Source organism: Lagenorhynchus albirostris, chromosome 11, assembly GCF_949774975.1.
Source record: "Lagenorhynchus albirostris chromosome 11, mLagAlb1.1, whole genome shotgun sequence".
Lineage (NCBI taxonomy): Eukaryota > Metazoa > Chordata > Mammalia > Artiodactyla > Delphinidae > Lagenorhynchus > Lagenorhynchus albirostris.
In genome coordinates, this window is record NC_083105.1 from 6,375,670 (window position 1) to 6,389,567 (window position 13,898).

General features: G+C 44.6%; 1 long non-coding RNA gene across 1 annotated transcript; it reads right to left on the minus strand.

Annotated features, from left to right (window-relative positions):
* Positions 1-397: 397 nt before the first annotated feature.
* On the minus strand, positions 398-13,893 carry LOC132528623 (uncharacterized). Its single transcript, XR_009543252.1, has 5 exons — positions 13,422-13,893; positions 8,870-9,121; positions 3,215-3,445; positions 2,760-2,932; positions 398-651 (listed from the first exon to the last, which is right to left on the minus strand). It is a non-coding gene; the product is annotated as an uncharacterized LOC132528623 (long non-coding RNA).
* Between the last annotated feature and the right edge of the window lie 5 nt (positions 13,894-13,898).

A 13,898-nucleotide genomic window follows, 5' to 3' on the forward strand; every position in this document is an offset into this window, starting at 1 on the left:
GATCACTGAATGTTACAGATTGGGAAACTCAGCAGGGCAGCCTGCCAGTGGAGGGCCCGGACTGGGGGGACATGAAGGAGAGGGCAAGAGGGAGGAGGGGGTGTGGACCTAGTGACCTCCCCCCTCTGGAACAAGTGCTAAAAGCTCATTCAGAGAAAGACGGCCTTCTGCCTTCTCCCCGGGTGGACAGGTCACTTCCATTCAAACTGAGCCTGCCCGGTACGCCGGGCCATGGCTCGGCGCTCACCCTGGGGGGCTCTGGGTGCCTTGAGCCGAGGCCGGCGCACAGCCCTGCAAGATGCCAAGTGCCCCTCCCCTACCTGCCCTTCTGCCAGCTCGTCAGCGGACAGGCGTGGGGAAAAGTAGGGGAAAAAAGGGAAAGCTGGCTGATGCCAGGTATTTTGTATTTCAGTCCAGAGGCCACGTAGATCTGCAGGGAAACTTCTTATTCCACTGAGCTCAAAACCTTAAACAGTCTGAGTGAGCAGACCCAGCCCATGTGGCTCCTGAAACAGGCTGTCTGAACACCACTGGGGGCGGTGCGGGGCTGGGTGGGGGACCGCAGAGCTGACCCTCGTCCTCGCAGCCTTCAGTTTGGGCTTCTGCGAAGGCGCTGGCAGTACTGTACAGGCGCTTTGGCGATCTCTCTGCCTGCAAGGGTGACAAATATCAATGTAACCACATTTCTATTTTAGTTGCCTCAAATATTCAAAGTTTTGTTTTCTCCATCATGTTCATACATATGCATGTAATTAAACATTTGTGAAAAATCACTTTAATAATAAACAGGAAATGAACTTAAATACTGCCCCTTCCTCTCATTCATCAGTGGTTAGGACAGAGGTGGTAGGGGGCGCGGAGGCCGGTGGAAAAGGTAACTGGAATCAGACCGTTTTTTCAGAAATTCCCTGGCTGTGTTGAAGACTGAAAGTAAAGGAGCTACAGAAAGCTTCCGGCACACAAAGCAGCAGTTGGAGACGTGCGTGTGGAGGACACCCAAAGTTAGGAAACGTGCTCCTAAATGAGCCCCCAGAAAGTGAAACTTCCGTGTTTCAAATCCCATTTCTCCTCATGACCGTCATCACGAAAGGAGAGATGTTCCTTTACACAGGGGTCACGGTCAGTGAGCACCAGGGCATCTGGGACCCCTGAAATTAGATGCACAATCAGTGTTCTGTGTGTGTGTGCGTGCGCGTGCCTGTGAGCACACATGCATGCGTTTCTCTGGGAATGTGGCCCATGGCTTTCATCAGATTCTCAAAGAAATCTAGAACCACAAAAAGGCTAGTAGCCACTGTTCTCAGTAATGTGGAGACCCTCTGGTACCATGCACTCGACAGGAGAAAGAACAATTTTATAAATGACATTAATATCCCAAATTACACAATAAACACCAGATTTTTTTCTTGGTTTAATGAAGTGATTTAAAAGCCTAAGGAAACTTCTGGGAATGTACCCAAAAGAACTGAAAGCAGTCTCGAAGAGATATTTGTACACCCGTGTTCATAGGGGCATTATTCACGATAGTCAAAAAGTAGAAACGGGGCTTCCCTGGTGGCGCAGTGGTTGAGAGTCTGCCTGCCGATGCAGGGGACACGGGTTCGTGCCCCGGTCCGGGAAGATCCCACATGCCGCGGAGCGGCCGGGCCCGTGAGCCATGGCCACTGAGCCTGCGCGTCCGGAACCTGTGCTCCGCAACGGGAGAGGCCACAACCGCGAGAGGCCCGCGTACCGCAAAAAAAGAAAAAAAGTAGAAACGACCCAAGTGTCCATCGATGGATGAAGAGATAAATAAAACAGCGTCTATCCATACGATGGAATATGATTCAGCCTTAAAAAGGAGTGAAGTTCTGACACGTGCTACAACATGGATGAACTTTAAAGACATTACGCTGAGGGAAATACGCCAGTCACAAAAGGACAAACACCGTATGATTCCACTTACATGAGTCCCTGGAGGAGTCAAATCCACAGAGACAGAAAGTAGGATGGGGGTCGCCAGGGGCTGGGGAGGAAGGAGAAACAGGGAGTTGGCGTCTAATGGGTACAGCGTTTCAGTCTGGGAAGATGAAATGGCTGGAGGTGATGGCTACGCGAGAATGTGAATGTAGTTAATGCCACTTAACTGTATATATATATATATATATATATATATTTTTTTTTTTTTTGGCGGTACACAGGCCTCTCACTGTTGTGGCCTCTCCCGTTGCAGAGCACAGGCTCCGGACGCGCAGGCTCAGCGGCCATGGCTCACGGGCCCAGCCGCTCCGCGGCATGTGGGATCTTCCCGGACCGGGGCACGAACCCGTGTCCCCTGCATCGGCAGGCGGACTCTCAACCACTGCGCCACCAGGGAAGCCCAACTATATTTTTTAAATTAACTTTTTTTGGAGTATAATTTCTTTACAGTGTTGTGTCAGTTTCTGCTGTACAGCAAAGCGAATCAGCCACACACACACACACATCCCCTCTTTTTTGGATTTCCTTCCCATTTAGGTCACCACAGAGCACTGAGTAGAGTTCCCAGCGCTATACAGTAGGTTCTCATTAGTTATCTGTTTTATACATAGTAGTGTATATATGTCAATCCCCATCTCCCAGTTCATCCCACCCACCTCTTCCCCTCTTGGTGTCCATATGTTTGTTCTCTACGTCTATGTCTATATTTCTGCTTTGCAAATAAGTTCATCTGTATCATTTTTCTAGATTCCACACATAAGCGATATTATATGATATTTGTTTTTCTCTTTCTGATTTACTTCACTCTGTATGACAGTCTCTAGGTCCATCCACATCTCTGCAAATTGCACAATTTCATTCCTTTTTATGGCTGAGTAATATTCCATTGCATATATATACCACATCTTCTTTATCCATTCTTCTGTTGATGGACATTTAGGTTGCTTCCATGTCCTGGCTATTGTAAATAGTGCTGCAATGAATATTGGGGTGCATGTATCTTTTGATTAACTGTATTTTTTTAAAGGGCTTAAATAGTAAATGTTATATTATGTATCTTTTACCACAGTTTTTTTTTTTTAATTTTAAGGAGAAAACAATGATGACATCCTCTGAGCACACAACACACGATATTTCTACCAAAACTCCCATGAAGACACGATCAAAAGATACGGGCTCTTTGGACTGGAAAATGAGCTGAGAAGCAGGGCAGCCCACAAATGCAAGAGAAATGGGGTGGTGAGCATGGACTTACTTATTCTCCAGATTCCAAAATCCAAGGTGAATTCCAGATTCTAAGAGAGCAGAAGGCCCACAGTCCAGCTTGTTCCGGCCTTGCTCTGTGAGCTGTGGTGACTGGGGAGGAGACTCCAGCTCTGCCTCAGTCTGGAACTGGCCTGGTCCACATTACGCTGCTCCCAGACTCTCTCCAAACTCTAAGAGAGCATCTTGGCATATAAAGTGTAGATGCCATCTGTTGCTTTTCCTTTCCATTTTAGGATTAAGAGATTAAATACATAATATATTTGCACAAATGAAATTCACATTTTAAAGCAGTTGTTCTTAACAAGCAAGCTTCTGGGAGGGTCAGTATAAATAATATTTTGCCAATAGATTGAAAATTTAGATACCAAAGGAAATTCCCTGGTGGTCCAGGAGTTAGGACACTGCACTTTCACTGCTGAGGACACAGGTTCGATCCCTGGTTGGGGAACTAAGATGCCGCATGCCACACAGTGAGGCCAAAAAAATTTTTTAATTAAAAAATGTTTTAAAAAAGAAAATTTAGATACCATGGATAAATTCCTAGAAAAACCCTAACTTAACCAAATGACACAGAAGAAATAGAAAATTAGAATCATCTTACCACTAATGATTGAATCTGTAATTTAAAACTTTCCCATAAGTGTGTATGGAAAAGCAAATGGCTAAAAATGGCCAAGACCCTTCTGCAGAAGAAGGATAATTTGAAAGAACTAACCCAAGCCAAAATCAAGTGCTACTAAAATCTAGAGAAATGAAAATTGGATGAATTTCATATAGAGATGAGCACACGGACCAACTGACGATCACTGAGCCTGGAAAGAAACCTGCACACATTTGGGATGACAGCTGTACATGACGTGTCACTGGGGAAGAGTTGACTTTTCAGTAAACAATGATGGGAAAATTGCTTATCCATATGTTTAAAAAAAAAAAGAAATTGGGTCCCTATCCCATACCTCACCCCCAAAAATCAATTTCAGATGCATTAAGACTTAAATATGAAAGGAAAACTTGACAACTTGTAGATCTGGAAAATATATATTTCTGAACTTAAGAGGGAAAGATTTCTTAAACAAGACATTAAAAGTACCAACAATTAAACAAAAGATAGGGACTTCCCTGGTGGCGCGGTGGTTAAGAATCCACCTGCCAATGCAGGGGACATGGGTTCTATCCCTGGTCTGGGAAGATCCCATGTGCCGCGGAGCAACTAAGCCCGTGCGCCACAACTACTGAGCCTGCGTGCCACAACTACTGAAGCCTGTGCGCCTAGAGCCCGTGCTCCGCAGCAAGAGAAGCCACCGCATTGAGAAGCCCGCGCACCGCAACAAAGAGTAGCCCCCACTCGCCACAACTAGAGACAGCCCGCGCACAGCAACGAAAACCCAACACAGCCAAAAAAAATTAATAAAGTAAATAAATGTATTAAAAATAACAATAATAAAGAAGATGAACAAGTTTTACTACATTACAATTTGAAAGTTCTGGGACTTCCCTGGTGGTCCAGCAGGTAAGACTCAGTGCTCCCAATGCAGGGGGCCCGGGTTCAATCCCTGGTCAGGGAACTAGATCCCACATTCATGCCACAACTAAGAAACCCATATGCTGCAACTAAAAAGATCCTGCATGCCGCCATGAAGATCCCACATCCCGCAACTAAGACTGGGAGCAGCCTAAATAAATAAATATTAAAAAATGTTTTTTGAAAGTTCTCTCCTTTTTTTAAAATGTTTATTTATTTTTGGCTGTGTCGGGCCTTAGCTGCAGCACACGAGGTCTTTCGTTGCAGTGTGCAGGCTTCTCCCTAGTTGCAGCATGCAGGCTCAGTAGTTGCGGCACACAGGCTTAGTTGCCCCAAGGTGTGGGAGATCTTAGTTCCCCAACCAGGGATCGAACCAGCGACCCCACATTGTAAGGCGGATTCTTAACCACTGGACTTCCAGGAAAGTCCTGAAAGTTCTCTTCTTGAAAAGATACCATACAGAAGAGGCCAGACAGGAGAAGGCATTTGCAACATGTTTAGCTTACAAAGGATTAGTATCCAGATTATGTAAAGAAACCGTACAAGCAATAAGAAGAAAAGGCCAGCACCTCAACTTTAAAAAAGAGAGAGAGCGAAAGAAGAAACGGGAGGGCCAATTAGCAGTTGAAAAGATGCTCAACCTCATTAATAAAAATAGAAATACAGGGCTTCCCTGGTGGCGCAGTGGTTGAGAGTCTGCCTGCCGATGCAGGGGACACGGGTTCGTGCCCCGGTCCGGGAAGATCCCACATGCCGCGGAGCGGCTGGGCCCGTGAGCCATGGCCGCTGAGCCTGCACGTCCTCAGCCTGTGCTCTGCAGCGGGAGAGTCCACAACAGTGAGAGACCCGCGTACCGCAAAAAAAAAAAAAAAAGAAAAAGAAATATAAATGAAGACAACAAGGTCATACCACTGCGACACGAGGCTGGCAAAAATTCAGTCTGATAAGAGTAGTAAGAGTCAGAAAGGATATGGATCAACTCTGCTAGGTATAAATGGAGGAGCTCTTACACATGTGTTCCAGGAAACATACAAGAATATTCATATCCTCGTGTTTACAAGAGCAAAAAGCTGCAGGTAACCCAAACGTCAATCAGTGGAAGATTGCAGTAGTCACACAATTAAATATTATATAACAGTGAAATTAATTATTACCTCATGCAACAATAGGGATATATGTTTAAAACATAATGTTCAGGTACAAGACCAGGATGTCTGCTCCCAGCATTGCAGTGGAGGTTCTAGCTGGGACAGTTAGGCAAGAAAAAGAAATCAAAGGCACCCAGGTTGGAAAGGAAGTAAAACTATCTCTATTTGCAGATGGCCTGAGGTTGTATATAGAAAATCCTAAGGAATCCACAAAAAAGCTGTTAGAACTAATAAATAAAATCAGCAAGATTACAGAGTATAAGATGAATATGCAAAATCAGTTTTATTTCTACACATCAACAATGAATAATCTGAAAATGAAATTAAGAAAAATTCCATTTACGATAGTATTAAAAAGAATAAAATAATTAGCAATAAATTTAACCAAAGAAGTGCAAAACTGGGGAGTCCCCTGGTGGTCTAGTGGTTAGGATTCAGCACTTTCCCTACTGTGGCCTGGGTTCCATCCCTGGTTGGGGAACTGAGATCCTGCAAGCCGCTCGACGCAGGCAAAAAAAAAAAGTACAAAACTTGTACAAAAACAGGCCGGTGTTTCCTCAGATAGTTAAACTGAAAACACATATTCACACAAAAATTTATACATGAATGTTCATAGCAGCATTATTATAATAGTCAAAAAGTAGAAACAGCCCAAATGTCCATCCATTTATCAATGGACAAACCAAATGTGGTACACCCCTACAATGGAATACTATTCAGCCATATAAATGAAGTACATGCTAAAATACGAATGAACCTTGAAAACATTATGCTGAGTGAAAGAAGCCAGTCACAAAAGCCACGTGTTGTATGGCTCCATTTTTGTGAATGTCCAAAATAGACAAATCCAGAGACAGAAAGTAGATTCGTGGTTTCCAAGGGCTGAGGGGGAGGGGGATGGAGGATGGGGGATGGGAGATGAGGAGTGACTGCTGACGCCCATGTGTGATGGAAATGTTCTGGAATCAGACCACGGTGATGTTTGCACACCATGCAAGCTTGTGAATACACTAAAACCCACTGAATTGTATACTTTAAAAGTGTGGACTGTCAAGGTTGGTGCGATTCAATAAGAAATACGTATTTGGTCTTTGAGTTCCATTTGGAGTCTCCAGAGCGCTGTATCTCTTGTATGCTAATGAGATGTCTGGGGGCTCGGGGCCCCTAGATGGCTTCAGGAGAGGGGCTGGTCACCAGAAAGACCACAGTGTAATTAGAGGGTTGGAACTTTCAGCTCCACCACCTGACTTATGGCCAACGATTTATTCAATCACGCCTACGTCATGAAACCTCCATAAAAACCCCCAAACAATGAGGTTCAGAGAGCTTCCTAGTTGGTGAACATGAGGAGGTGCCGGGAGGGTGGTACACGCAGGAGGGCTTGGAAGCTCCTCCCCTACACCTGGCCCTATGCATCTTGTCCATCTGCCTGTTCCTGAGTTGTATCCTTTATAACAAACCAGTAACAGTAAGCAAAGCTCTTTCCTGAATTCTGTGAACCATCCTAGCAAATTATCGAACCCAAGAAGGGGGTCATGGGATCCCCCCTGTATTTATAGCAGGTTGGTCAGAAGCACAGGTGACAACCTGGGACACGTGACTTGCATCTGTAGCGGGGGAGTCTTGTGGGACTGAGCCCTTAACCTGTCTAACTCCAGGAAGATAGTGTCAGAACTGAATTGAATTATAAAGAGTTGGAGAAATGTTTGGTGTGGGGGAAAAAGCACACACATTTGGTGTCAAAAATGTTGTGAGTGGGAATTCCCTGGCGGTCCGGTGGTTAGGACTCCACACTTTCACTGCCGAGGACACAGGTTTGATCCCTGATCAGGGAACTAAGATCCCTCAAGCTGCACAGCATGTCCAAAAATAAATAAATAAATACAAATTTAAAATGTTGTGAGTGAAAACTGTCTGAACAAAATAAAACACCGTAACACTGAATGGAAAAGAATATCCCATGGACTTCCCTGGTGGCACAGTGGTTACGAATCTGCCTGCCAATGCAGGGGACACGGGTTCGATCCCTGGTCCGGGAAGATCCCACATGCTGCAGAGCAACTAAGCCCGTGCACCACAACTACTGAGCCTGCGCTCTAGAGCCCGCGAGTCACAACTACCAAAGCCCGCGTGCCTAGAGCCCATGCTCCGCAACAAGAGAAGCCACCGCAATGAGAAGCCCGTGCACCGCAACGAAGAGTAGCCCCCGCTCGACACAACTAGAGAAAGCCCGCGCAGCAATGAAGACACAACACAGCCAAAAATAAATAAAGCTATTAAATCTGGTCAAAAGTATGGACCATTTAAAAAAAAAAAGAATATCGCATAAATCATAACTCCATATCTTTAATCTCAAAAACCAACAAAACTAAGCAGTGTACTGTTTAATTAAACACACAATCATATGTAATGAAAGAATTTTTAAAGCATGGAAATAATAAACCTCTAATCCAGTACAATGACTCCCCTTGCCAGGGGATAGAAGGTAAATTAGTGGAGGAAAGCAGAGCAGGGTTGTTTGTTAATAACCTACGTAGGGTTTCAGCTATAATCTTGTACGCATTAACTATTTAAAAGGATAACAAAGGGAGAGGCACAGTTTTAACACATTTTCTTAGGAAGATGCCATTGGGAGACAAGCCCACGGTCTTTTGGTCAGCGGTCAGCGCAACCAGCCAACTCGTTCCCCTAGCGCGGAAGCAGATCACTGCCTCTTTGGTTGAGAACAGGCTCCATGGTGCAGGAAAAACACATTTTCTACAAGCACCCTCAGCACAGCTCCTAGCAGGAGAAGCTTTCAGGACCAAAGGTCACCTTGTGCCTTGGTCATTCTTTCTCCCCCAAACGCTCTCTTTTCCTCTCTTCTTGTCCCTGGGTGGGGGGGTAGGGGGAGTGGTGAGTGAAGCAGAGACGTGACTTTATGTTGCTTAGATTGCATATTCATATGATATTTGTCTTTCTCTGTCTGACTTACTTCAGTATGAGAATCTCTAGGTCCATCCATGTTGCTGCAAATGGCATTATTTTGTTCTTTTTTATGGCCGAGTAATATTTCATTGTATATATGTACCACATCTTCTTTATGCATTTATCTGTTGATGGACATTTAGGTTGCTTCCACATCTTGGCTATTGTAAATAGTGCTGCAGTGAACATTGGGGTGCATGTACCTTTTTGTATTATAGTTTTCTCTAGATATATGCCCAGGATCACTTATATGTGGAATCTAAAAAAATGAAACAAATGAACTTATTTACAAAACAGGAATAGAGTCGCAGATGTAGAAAAAATACTTATGGTTACCAGGGGGGAAAGTCAGGGGGAGGGATAAATTGGGAGATTGGGATTGACATATACACACTACTCTCTATAAAATAGGTAACTAATAAGGACCTATTGTATAGCACAGGGAACTCTACTCAATACTCTGTAATGACCTATATGGGGAAAAAATCTAAAAAAGAGTGGATATATGTATATGTATAACTGATTCACTTTGCTGTACACCTGAAACTAACACAACATTGTAAATCAACTATACTCCAATAAAAAAAAAATTTTGTTGTTGTTTCAGGAAATTCCCTGTTGGTCCAGCGGTTAAGACTCCCAATGCAGGGGGCCTGGGTTCAATCCCTGGTCAGGAAACTAGATCCTGTACGCCACAACTAAAGATCCCTCATGCTGCAACTAAAATCCCGCAAGTGGCAACAAAGATCCCTCATGTCACAAGACCCAGCAGAGCCAAATAAATAAATAAATAAATAAATTTTAAAACTGCATATTCAGAGGCCCCCTGTGGAGGTAACATTTCAGCTGAGACCTGCAGAATGAGTTGGAATTAACAAGGTTGGAAGAGGGCAAGAGCTCCCAGGCCAAAGGAACAGCATGTGAAAACCCTGGAGGCAATGGTAAGGCATTACAGTCCTAAAGCTGAATAAGGCCAGCAAGGTGGGGCTCAAAACTGAGGAGAAGAGTGTGTGCTGAAAGGAGGCGAACGAGGTCAGCAGAGCTGGGCCATGCAGGACTTTTGAGGTCACGTGAAGGGCTGAGTTTTTATTCCTGGGCACTGGGTAATCACAAAAGATTTCAAGTAGGGATCTGATTCGATTGGGTTTGCATTTGGGGAGGAGAATGAGAAACAGGCCTGCCCTGTCAAAGGGATGGGTCAGAGACATTCACATGACCTGACCAGTGTGAGAGAAAATCGGTGAGACTCAGGCTCCCTTCCCCAGTGGGACTGGATCCCCGGCAGGATGTAGGCTGGAGCTATCGCAGCTACTTCATCACACAAGAGGGTAGCCTATCCGAGAGGGAAGCCAATGCATAGAAGAGCAGAGCTGAGACAAGGACAGAAAACGTAGATCCTGGTGATGTTTGTGCTCCTTGATCAAGCTGAACCTGAAGTCCACTGAACTCCTTTGCTATGTGTTATGTGATAGTTCTGGCTGCCATAACAAAATACCACAGACGGGGCAGCTTAAACAACAGAAATGTATCTTCTGGAGACTAGGAAGTCCAAGATCAAGGTGCAGGTTAGGGTTCTCTTCCTGGCTTGCAGATAGCCACCTTCTCACTCTGTCCTCACTAGGTGAAGAGAGAGAATGCTCTGGTATCTATTCCTCTCCTTTGAAGGACACCAGACTTATTGGTTTAGGACCCCACCCTTATGGCCTCATTTAACTTTTATCACCTCCTCACAGGCCCTATTTACAAATTCAGTCACATTGGGGGTTAGGGCATCAACATATGAATTTCGGAAGAACACAATCATCCAGTCCATTACTCTGTGGAAGCCAATAAATACCCTTTTTCCTTAAGCCAGTTTGAGTTGGATTTACTGTCCCATGGAGTGGGTAAACTACAGACTGATACAGAGGAGGAGGAAGATGCAGATGCTAAGACAACAGATAGGTTTTCAGCCAGTGCAACATATATTTGCTCATAACAAAATAATTATTATAAGTGTGATATATATCTGTATAGGCACAGACTATAAGGCAAGATAAACAATATAACATAGTTGCTATTAGTGATCAGGCCTGTGAAGTACACAGTCATTCTTACCTAGTTATAATATTATGTACTAACTATCCACCGTGAGGTCCTGCTGCCCCTGCCTACCTACCACCTGAGCTGTGCCTGTTCTGTGGCCTCCAAGATGCATGAAGCCTCCGGGAAATTACAGAGTTTGTGTGCATGAGTCCCATGTAGGAGTTAGAGGCTGAGTGGTCCTGCTGCAGATTGAATAGAGAAGTCTGGACACTTTTGCTGTTCAGAGGGTTTTGTGCCCTCTTGTACGGTATAAATCCACAGCTTTTTATTTATATTTTGTTTACTAGTATTTTTTGTCTTATTGTGCAATAAACCTTTTCAGGAGCAATAAACGTTTTTTAAAGTCCACATTTAATTTAAAATTAAGTTTTATATTTCCATTTTTCAGAGTCGATTATGAAACTGAAACTTCGACAGAACGTCTGTGGACATTTACATCTCACCCCGGGCGCCAAAGAGATATTAACTGAAAACCAAACCAGATGACACAATTCTCATTCAGAAGTATCACATTGACTTCGAAAGTTAGTAATTATTTTAAGAAGGCTGTGCCCCAAAATGAATTAACATGTGAAGCTGCAGAAGCGGGTTGACATTTCATTCTGTAAATCATGACTCTTCATTTAGATCAAATGACTTTTTATACATTAGCTTCACTCGTTTTTCTAATTCCAAGTTTTCTTGTGCTCATTCCACTGTTAATGTGTTGGCTCCACTGGCTGAGGAATTATTCCACTGTGGATGCCATATTGTTATCAGAGTCATTAGATGCTGCCATTTCTTGCTTCTGATTCATGGAATCAAAATTAAGCTTTTGGAAGTTCATTCTCTCCAAAGTGCAAAACTAACATCATTGTGAATGCTACTCAGCTAATGTAAGTTGAACACCGAAGACATTTTTTTCTTGCGGTGATAATACTCACATAGCGTTCAACAGGCACAGCATAGGGGGACTAACATTCTTACTAAATTAAGAACCCCTCAGGAATTCCCTGGCGGTCCAGTGGTTAGGACTCTGCGCTTTCACTGCTGAGGGCCTGGGTTCAATCCCTGGTCGGGGAACTAAGATCCCGAGTGCCGAGCTGCACGGCCATTAAAAAAAAAAAAAGAACCTCATGAAGCAGAAATACACCTGGAATTGGATGTGGTGAATAATTACATCCAAACAAGCTGTAAAACTGAATTAGAAATCATAGTTGTCAAAAATTTACAAATTTTTTTCACAGAGTAACTGAAAGGCAAAATTTTCGTGACAAAGCTGACATTAAATAGAAAAAAAGCACTTCAGCATGGTAGTAACATGTTTTTCCCTGTAACATGTTTCTTCACCATGTCAATGAAAAAAATTAATCAGTCGATCTAAGAAAGAAATGGAAAATTTTATTTGAGCCAAATTGAGGATTATTACCTGGGAATTCTTTCAGAGAGCTCTAAGGACTGTCCTGCCTGTTAGAGGTCAAAGCACAGGGATATAAGTTTTTGAGACAGAGGGCTATATGTTAAATGACAGTTTACACAATCCAGATCTACGTGTACAAAACAAGTAGTAGGTCATGGGTCACGGCTGCCTCTTCTAAGATTAAAAAGGAAGGTTATCTCCTAAGGAGTAATGATCCTTGATGAGATTAAGAAAGAAGGTTATCTCCCAAGGAGGTCGGGTAAATGTGGATGCACAATATACACTAAAGGGCAGGGAGAGGGACTTCCTTGACCGGTCCAGTGGTTAAGACCCCGTGCTTCCAATCCAGCAGGTGGGTAATCAGTCCCTGGTCAGGGAACTAAGACCCCACATGCCATGCGGCACGGGCAAAGAAAAAGTAAAACAATTTAAAAATAAATTTAAAAGTGGGGGGGGGAGCTGGGAGGAGGACCAAACAAGCAGATAAAAGTTTTATGTTTAAGTTTTTCTTATCTCGCCATAAAATATGAATTTTATTTCATCATCATCAACTGGAGTTTGGAAGTTTGAGCTTTTGCATAACAACTTAAGTGTCCTAGTCACACTGAACGAGTCCTCTACATTGGTGCATTTTGTTCAAATTCAGCTTAAAAGGTTTAATCAAGGACTTCCCTGGTGACGCAGTGGTTAAGAAACCGCCTGCCAATTCAGAAGACAAGGGTTTGAGCCCTGGTCCGGGAAGCTCCCACATGCCATGGAGCAACTAAGCCCATGCGCCACAACTACTGAGCCTGCGCTCTAGAGCCTGCAAGCCATTACTACTGAGCCTGCGTGCCACAACTACTGACGCCCACGTGCCTAGAGCCTGTGCACCACAACGAAGAGTAACCCCAGCTCACCACAACTAGAGAAAGCCCGTGTGCAGCAACGAAGACCCAATGCAGCCATAAATAAATAAATAAGTTGTAATCAAAATATTCAGCAATTGAAGCACAAAAAAAACCCTTTGGTCTTTGAGCTTTCCAGCAAATTACAATTACTGAGACGTTGCAAATGGGAAAATAACGAAACGCACCCCTATGGAAGCAACAGAACTTGAACAACTAGGACGATCAAAGAATGATTTCTGAAATTCTGTAACTGCACTCTGCGCTTGGGAAGATGTCGGTGTGGTCGGTGCGGGACACGGATGGTCGGTGCGGGACACCAGTGTCTCTGGGCCTCGGTTCCCCCTTCTGGGCACTCCCTGGAATCCCTTCCGGTTCCGACCGCGTGGAGTCTAGAAGGCCTCACTCCCGGCATCCCCCGGGGTAGCCACGGGCTGAAAGAGAAAACACCGCCCCGACCAGGCGCGCGTGCGCACACGCCGGCCGCCCCAGGCCACAAACGCACCACCCCCGCGCGCTTACGCACGCGCAGTGGCGCGCGCGTACCCTTCGGAAGGCCCGGCCTTTGGGTTCCCCGGGTCCCGCGCCCCAGCTTTGCGCCCCGGCTGCCTTCCGCGAGCCTGGAGGCCAGGCGTGTGGGCGGGTTTGCGGGCGGCGGTGGGCGG